The sequence below is a fragment of the Cibotium barometz genome, chromosome 37 (assembly GCF_041138505.1).
Source record: "Cibotium barometz isolate CiBa-2024 chromosome 37, ASM4113850v1, whole genome shotgun sequence".
NCBI lineage: Eukaryota > Viridiplantae > Streptophyta > Polypodiopsida > Cyatheales > Cibotiaceae > Cibotium > Cibotium barometz.
Window position 1 is genome coordinate 50,780,480 of NC_141082.1, and position 10,059 is coordinate 50,790,538.

The window sequence follows — 10,059 nt, forward strand, 5'->3', positions numbered from 1 at the left end:
CATCACATCATTTTTCATCTCATCACTTCAAATTCCTTCACATCACATATCATATATTCACATCCATACATATATCCACATCCACATCCACATTCACATCCACATCCATACATCCACATCTACATCCATGCATCTATTTTCACATCCACATCTACATGCACATTCATGCATCCTCATCCATACATCCACATCTACATGCGCATCCACATCGCCATACATACATCCACATCCACATTCACATTCACATCCATACATCTACATCTACATGCATACATCCACATCTCCATGCATACCTCCACATCCACATTCACATTCACATCCATACATCTACATCTACATGCATACATCCACCTCTACATCTATGCATCTACATCTACATCCTCATTCATATCCATACATCCACATTTACATTCACATCTACATGCATACATCTATACATACCCATCCACATTCACATCCATATTCTCACCCTATCACAACCCATATACATCTTATCCCATCACATACACTTCTTACCTCATCCCCTATCACAACCCATATACATCTTATCCCATCACATACACTTCTTACCTCATCCCATACTCATCCTATCACTTCTTAACTCATCTTATCACATCTTAACTCATCTCATATGCATCTTATCACATCTTATCACTTCCCATATCTTTTATGCATACCTCTATGCATGAAATTCAATTATGCTAAAAGTAACACTTTTATAATAAAATAATCATCTTTCATGCATACCTCTATGCATGAAATTCAGTTATGCTAAAAGTAACACTTTTATAATAAAATATTCATCTCTTATGCATACCTCTATGCATGAATTTCAATTAAGCTAAAAGTAACTCTTTTATAATAAAATATTCATCTCTTATGCATACCTCTATGCATGAATTTCAATTAAGCTAAAAGTAACTCTTTTATATTAAAATATTCATCTCTTATGCATACCTCTATGCGTGAAATTCAATTATGCTAAAAGTAACTCTTTTATAATAAAATATTCATCTCTTATGCATACCTCTATGCATGAAATTCAATTATGCTAAAAGTAACTCTTTTATAATAAAATATTCATCTTTTATGCATACCTCTATGCATGAATTTCAATTATGCTAAAAGGAGCACTTTTGTAATAAAATAATCATCTTTTATGCATACCTCTATGCATGAAATTCAATTATGCTAAAAGTAACACTTTTGTAATAAAATAATCATCTTTTATGCATACCTCTATGCATGAAATTCCATTATGCTAAAAGTAACACTTTTGTAATAAAATAATCATCTTTTATGCATACCTCTATGCATGAAATTCAAATATGATAAAAGTAACACTTTCATAATAAAATAATCATCTTTTATGTTTACCTCTATGCATGAAATCTAACTATGATAAAAGTAACACTTTTATGTTAAAATAATAATCTTTTATGCATACCTCTATGCATGAAAATCAATTATGCATAATATAAAAATCAATTTCTCTATGATTACAATGAATATCTTCAATTAATCTAGGATGATAATTCCTAGAATATGGTAGGAAGTCCTCTTTTCATACTTTGAATGAAATTATTTTATGCGTAATTTTTATAAAAAATTTACCATAGCTCCGCTGCTGCTATGACTGATAAATCTCAATTTTTCTAAGGGTTAAAGCTTATCATTAAGAAAATAATTAGAATGATCCCTAATTGGATCATTAATCCATAATGGATTGAATCATCAATATTCATGAAATACATAAACTAAAAGCATAGAAAAAAAACCATTAATTTGGCCTCAAGCATAGATTAATCTTGGATTAAGAAAAAGCTTTATGAAAAGCTTCATTTGGATTGAGAATGGGTCATAAGTATGACCATTTCTTGAGTGAGAGAGAGAAATTACATAAAAACCATTTGAATTAAGCATAAATGGAAATTTATGTAATTCTTAACTATCATTAATCAATTAACTTCAATAGCATTCATCAAATTATGTAACTCTTCACTACCATTCATCAATTAACTTCAATAGCATTCAAAAACCATTCTAATTAAGCTTCTCAATCTTGAGAGGGGTTGAGAAGAGAGAAGCATTGAGAAATTATAGAAAAGATCAAAATTCACCATTTACCTTACAAATTGCTTGATTCTTTATTCACGGTAGAGGCCCCCAACCAATCAATTGGTTAAGTATGTTGATGGAGCCACCAATGGGGATTGAAGAAAGAGGGAAGCTCCAATTTCTTCAATTTGGAGAGAATTTTAGAGAATAGTAGAAATTAGCATTATTTCAACATAACTTTAGTATAGTAAAATTCTTCTATTCTTTTCAAAGGACTCATGTTCTATTTATAGGAGAGGGAATCTCTAACTAAAGCTAACTGAATTCTAGAATTTTTTAAATTCAGTTAGGTTAAATTTGGACTAGATTTGGACCTAGTTTGGTTACTTTTTTATTTGGTTTGGTTCCATTTTGATTTGGTTTGGTTCAAGAGAGAGGAGAGATAAAAATATCACATTATTTTTGAGTTTAAAACTCATTCAAGCATGTGAAATATGCACCTCCTTTAAAGAACTCCCCTACACGGGAAGATACTAGACATCAAAAAGGGGGGGAGGAATCTTACATTCTACCCCACTTAAAAAACGCGAGATGTCCTCATCTCGCAGGTGGAGTATGATCTCTTTCATCTTATTCTTCTTCTTCAATCACTTCCAGCGTTACGCCTTGGAAGTGGACGGTCGATTTTTCCCTGGTATTTTGCTGGAGTATGGATGACTTGAGAACTCCCTGGTTTTCAATTGCAGTATAGATCTGCCCTTTTTTCCTCTTCTATTTCATCTGAAATTGTGACTGCTCTGGCTGCTGTAGTCTGAGGTGGAATTCTTTCTCTTTGGTTGTTCCTGTTCTGGAAAGGATTTCTGAGGTTACTCTAGACAGAGGCAGATGGTTGGGTTGGAGTACTTCTAGGGTTACCCTGGCTTGGGTGACACGGACCCTGATTAGACTGGTATGAAGGGATTGGTCTCTAAATTGGGGGCCCTAGACTTCCCTGTCCCCTTGACATGGTAGGCGTTGGGCAGTCTCTTAACTGTTGACCAAAACCTTTACATCCAAAACACCGTTTCTCACTTCTGAGCTCATCGTTCTGAATCCTTAAAATAGGTGGGCCTCCTAAGAAAGTATTCTAGGGAAAGGGTCTTCCTTCACTTTGGAATCTTCCTGCATCCTGATTCTGAATCGGCCCTTGCTGCCTCTTTAGGGGTGGAAAGTTTGAAGTACTTCCCTGGGCTTGGAATCTTTTAAAGTTAGAGGGTGCAGGCTTTGGTGGGACCTTTATTACAAAGGCTTTGGCAAAATCCTTTGTTGCCATTTTTACTGCTTCAGCCATGGACACTGGCTTGGCATTTTTGACCAGTGTGTCCAAGGGTTCATTCATTCCCCGAATGAACCTAGCCATGAGCTGTTCTTCATCTAGAGGTGGTGAGTATTTGAGTAGAAGAGCAAAGGCCTGGTGATATTCTTCAATGGTTTTGTTCTCCTGCTTTAGCTCTAAAAATTCGTTCATTTTGGTTTCCAAAAATCCAGGGGGACAAAATCTCTTTCTCAAATAGGTTTTTAGGTCGTTCCAGGATTGAGTATTTCTGTTCAGACGGTTGGTGTCAGTGGTTCCTCCATGCTACCCTGGATGTTTCCACTATTTTCAACTGGGCAAGAGCCATTTTGCTCAGCTCATTATAACCTGTGACGTCAAAATACTCTTCCATGGCTTCCACCCATTTCTCCACAGTCTCACCCAGGTTCTCCCCTTCTCCTTTGAAGGGTCCTGGCTGAGTCCTATGAAGAGCCTTACAAACGTCAGGGTCAAGTTCGTCATCTTTAGATACAGGGTCTGGCTACTGACGGCTACGGTTTCTTCGTCTCATGATTCTGTCAAAAATTTATATATTAGAGAGAGAATAGTTATAAGATCAGAAGGGAGGTTCTTATTTCTGAATACCTCAAAAGCTGGGGAGAAATCTTACATTCTACCCCACTAAAAAAAAGGTGCGAGATGTCCTCATCTCGGAAGGTAGAGGACAACTCTTTTTCTTAAGATTCAATTTATTCTGGGGTTCCTTATATTCTGGTCAACCCAACACAATACGGGGATAAATATCCCTTATATAGAACTCATCATTAAATAACAATTCATTCAGATCATATCATCCATATTTTTAACACGATAATGGTTCATTAAACCGAAAAACGTCATTCTGAACATTCCTCCACGGAAATTTCAGTCAAGCAAGTTCTCAATTTGTCATCCCTTAACTTGATCTACCGGTCAAGTGTTAACAGTAGCAATCTGATAGCACAATCCACTAATCTCATAGTGATTTGCTGAAATCATTATCATCATTTATCATCATAGGGACTCGTCCCATTCATTCTCATTGTGGTTTTGCTCAGGTTATTATATTTCAACTAAATTTCAAAAATCATCATTTTTCAATCAGAATCCAAATCAATTCATCATCAGTTCTCAAACAAAATTAAAATCATATCAACCACATTCGAAATCATCATCTGGATAGCATTAACACTTATAACGTATGGTCAGCACCCTCTAGGATCCTTCGCAGGTGACCTAGCGCTTCACTCATATAAGTTGCTATAAGTACATAGAGTGGCTCGGCTCCGAAATTCAAAATCTCCTCGGGAGACGCATAAGACGACAGTACTGGGCCATAGTCATGCCCTGTTACATAATTTCTCTAATTGCGAAGGGAGCTATTATTTTCTCCTTAGGGATAAATCGACTAAAGAGTCTATAAACTCGGCAAGCAAGTCTGAAATTTTGAGGCGTTGAATGATATAGAATGATATCATGCACCATTTTCAGCTTTATCAAAATTATGGCCAATGAGAGGTTCTGCCTCAACATTGCATGCCGGTTGCAAGGGGTGTGGATATATAGCCCTGCAAACCACTTATGCTATTGTCTCTCCACTAGATTAGGAAAATATTCCTTGAAATGGCGTGCGAGTCTTGCTCGGCTTGTTTGAGTTGAGACGGAAGAGATGAGATGCTCGAAGGAAAATGCAATCATATCTTGAGACTGGGTGAGGTCGGAAATACTAGATAAATGGAAAACTTCCATCTATAAAAATAATTTCTTTGATTAAAATTTCTTCATTAAAGAAACTTACGGAATGAAAATACATTATGAAAATGCTATTTCTGAATTCTCATTACCAATTTCAGATAAGAATTTAATTATCCTTATTAGCCTTCAATTTGGCTCTGATACTACCAACTGTGAGATCCCTGTTCCCACCAAGCAATAGATTCAGGGTATTAGCAGCGGAAGTAGCACTTCTCATGCGGAGAAGAGGTCCCACATTCGGGGCCTCGTCCACAGATATCCGGACAAGAGGCTAATCCGTCGGTTTTCCGAAACCGAATCCGGAAAAACTTTCCTTACCCGGAAAGCACGGGCGATTCCACCAAGATAACTTTTTTACTCTAACGTAGTCAAGATCATTACTGATCACGTTGATCCGACTGCACCCATAAAGATACTCGGTCGGATCAAGGAAGAAACTTGCACTTGGATCATTGGGATCAACGTTTTTTTCCCCATCAAGAGGCACAGCCGTTGATTCCTATCCATAGAACAATTACTATCCGGGATTTACTTTATCTATCGTAATAACAGAAATTGAGTCTCGATTTACGGATCCTTCAGTCCAGCCTAACCCCATCCGATCCCATGGGTTAGCCAACCACCCAACCACTATAGTGATGGGATCCAATTTGGAATTTGGTTAGGTTTTGTCTCTGGGGTACCAAGGAAAAGAGTTCCAAGGCCCCCTAGAGCCGGAAGTTCATGCAAATATAAAACTAGCCACACCACTTACACACCCAATATGAAATTACCTTTTTCTTAGCATCAGCTAACTTTAAAACAATCTTTTAATGAAACCATAGTACCACTGATCACAATCTTCCAATTTATCCGGTTGATTCATAATTTCCCATCATTCCTTCATCAGAGTATCTATGGCATCATTGGCAACTAGAACGCTCACCACCTGTCCACTCAGGGGCCTTTTCAATAGTTCCTAGCCCATAATACTCGGCAATATAATGACTTAAAAAAATCAAGATGGACTCTCATTGAAGATCAGCAAGATCAACCAACAGATCCATAAAAAGAGCCATGGACTCATCCATTGAAGACCAGCAAGGTCAGTCAACCAGATCCATGCACGGTTTCACAAAACAACCCTTACTCCTTGTTCCAATATCTTCCTCGACGAACGCGTGGGTATCCTAGGCGACCCAGAGCCCGAGCACCGTATGGTCAGCACCCTCTAGGATCCTTCGCAGGCGACCTAGCGCTTCACTCATAGGCCGCTTCCTTAGTCCCTCATCCACCATACCAGAAGCTCACCATTTTAATCGAACCGAGGCTGGTCAAGACCTCGGCCGACTTTGCTACTCGAGAGGTCCTCCATTGACTCTCCGTCAGCAGTTGCAATTTTATCAGTTAGGTCTCCACGACCTTAATCACAAGAGGGTCAAAATGCTTCCCCAGTATTCCTTACATAAAACAACCATTTCCAAACAGCATTTACAAACAGTTTACAAATACAGTATCTCATCACTTCAGATTCCTTCACATCACATATCATATATTCACATCCATACATATATCCACATCCACATCCACAATGACATCCACATCCATACATCCACATCTACATCCATGCATCTATTTTCACATCCACATCTACATGCACATTCATGCATCCTCATCCATATATCCACATCTACATGCACGTTCACATCGCCATACATACATCCACATCCACATTCACATTCACATCCATACATCTATATCTACATGCATACATCCACATCTCCATGCATACCTCCACATCCACATTCACATTCACATCCATACATCTACATCTACATGCATACATCCACCTCTACATCTATGCATCTACATCCACATCCTCATTCATATCCATATATCCACATTCACATTCACATCTACATGCATACATCCATACATACCCATCCACATTCACATTCATATTCTCACCCTATCACAACCCATATACATCTACTTGCATACATCCATACATACCCATCCACATTCACATCCATATTCTCACCCTATCACAACCCATATACATCTTATCCCATCACATACACTTCTTACCTCATCCCTATCATAACCCATATACATCTTATCCCATCACATACACTTCTTACCTCATCCCATACTCATCCTATCACTTCTTAACTCATCTTATCACATCTTAGCTCATCTCATATGCATCTTATCACTTCCCATATCTTTTATGCATACCTCTATGCATGAAATTCAATTATGCTAAAAGTAACACTTTTATAATAAAATAATCATCTTTTATGCATACCTCTATGCATGAAATTCAGTTATGCTAAAAGTAACACTTTTATAATAAAATATTCATCTCTTATGCATACCTCTATGCATGAATTTCAATTAAGCTAAAAGTAACTCTTTTATAATAAAATATTCATCTCTTATGCATACCTCTATGCATGAATTTCAATTAAGCTAAAAGTAACTCTTTTATAATAAAATATTCATCTCTTATGCATACCTCTATGCGTGAAATTCAATTATGCTAAAAGTAACTCTTTTATAATAAAATATTCATCTCTTATGCATACCTCTATGCGTGAAATTCAATTATGCTAAAAGTAACTCTTTTATAATAAAATATTCATCTCTTATGCATACCTCTATGCATGAATTTCAATTATGCTAAAAGGAGCACTTTTGTAATAAAATATTCATCTCTTATGCATACCTCTATGCATGAATTTCAATTATGCTAAAAGTAGCACTTTTGTAATAAAATAATCATCTTTTATGCATACCTCCATGCATGAAATTCCATTATGCTAAAAGTAACACTTTTGTAATAAAATAATCATCTTTTATGCATACCTCTATGCATGAAATTCCATTATGCTAAAAGTAACACTTTTGTAATAAAATAATCATCTTTTATGCATACCTCTATGCATGAAATTCCATTATGCTAAAAGTAACACTTTTGTAATAAAATAATCATCTTTTATGCATACCTCTATGCATGAAATTCAAATATGATAAAAGTAACACTTTCATAATAAAATAATCATCTTTTATGTTTACCTCTATGCATGAAATCTAACTATGATAAAAGTAACACTTTTATGTTAAAATAATAATCTTTTATGCATACCTCTATGCATGAAAATCAATTATGCATAATATAAAAATCAATTTCTCTATGATTACAATGAATATCTTCAATTAATCTAGGATGATAATTCCTAGAATATGGTAGGAAGTCCTCTTTTCATACTTTGAATGAAATTATTTTATGCGTAATTTTTATAAAAAATTTGCCATAGCTCCGCTGCTGCTATGACTGATAAATCTCAATTTTTCTAAGGGTTAAAGCTTATCATTAAGAAAATAATTAGAATGATCCCTAATTGGATCATTAATCCATAATGGATTGAATCATCAATATTCATGAAATACATAAACTAAAAGCATAGAAAAAAAACCATTAATTTGGTCTCAAGCATAGATTAATCTTGGATTAAGAAAAAGCTTTATGAAAAGCTTCATTTGGATTGAGAATGGGTCATAAGTATGACCATTTCTTGAGTGAGAGAGAGAAATTACATAAAAACCATTTGAATTAAGCATAAATGGAAATTTATGTAATTCTTAACTATCATTAATCAATTAACTTCAATAGCATTCATCAAATTATGTAACTCTTCACTACCATTCATCAATTAACTTCAATAGCATTCAAAAACCATTCTAATTAAGCTTCTCAATCTTGAGAGGGGTTGAGAAGAGAGAAGCATTGAGAAATTATAGAAAAGATCAAAATTCACCATTTACCTTACAAATTGCTTGATTCTTTATTCACGGTAGAGGCCCCCAACCAATCAATTGGTTAAGTATGTTGATGGAGCCACCAATGGGGATTGAAGAAAGAGGGAATCTCCAATTTCTTCAATTTGGTTAAGTATGTTGATGGAGCCACCAATGGGGATTAAAGAAAGATGGAATCTCCAATTTCTTCAATTTGGAGAGAATTTTAGAGAATAGTAGAAATTAGCATTATTTCAACATAACTTTAGTATAGTAAAATTCTTCTATTTTTTTCAAAGGACTCATGTTCTATTTATAGGAGAGGGAAGCTCTAACCAAAGCTAACAGAATTCTAGAATTTTCCAAATTCAGTTTGGTTGAATTTAGACTAGATTTAGACCTAGTTTGGTTACTTTTTTATTCGGTTTGGTTCCATTTTGATTTGGTTTGGTTCAAGAGAGAGGAGAGATAAAAATATCACATTATTTTTTAGTTTAAAACTCATTCAAGCATGTGAAATATGCACCTCCTTTAAAGAACTCCCCTTCCTTACATATGTGTCAAAATGGAATCATTATACCCAAAATATCTCATATTTTTAATATTGTTCATAGTTTTTTACTAATAAACCTTGTACATTTTCAACTCTTCATCTTGTGTGAACATTTACTCATTCTTTTGATACCCAAAATATCTCATATTTTTAATATTTCTCATAGTTTTTTACTAATAAACCTTGTACATTTTCAACTCTTCATCTTATGTGAACATTTACTCATTTTTTTAATACCCAAAATATCTCATATTTTTAATATTGCTCATAGTTTTTTACTAATAAACCTTGTACATAGTCAACTCTTCATCTTATGTGAGCATTTACTCATTTTTGGGTATCTTCTTTTACAAAATTGGATTTATCTCCTCCCTACACATGGATTGATGCTATTGGCCCATAGGAACCTTAATTGGACCATAATTTAAAATTTCTGAAAATCTAGACCTTTAGGCTAAGGTCCTTTATACCCATTTTCAATTAATTCCAATTGCACATTTGAAAGTTCTTTTTGAATTTCTGTTTCAGGGGAACTTATTTTAATAGGATGAGATAATTTTCTATCCAAAATTATTAAAAA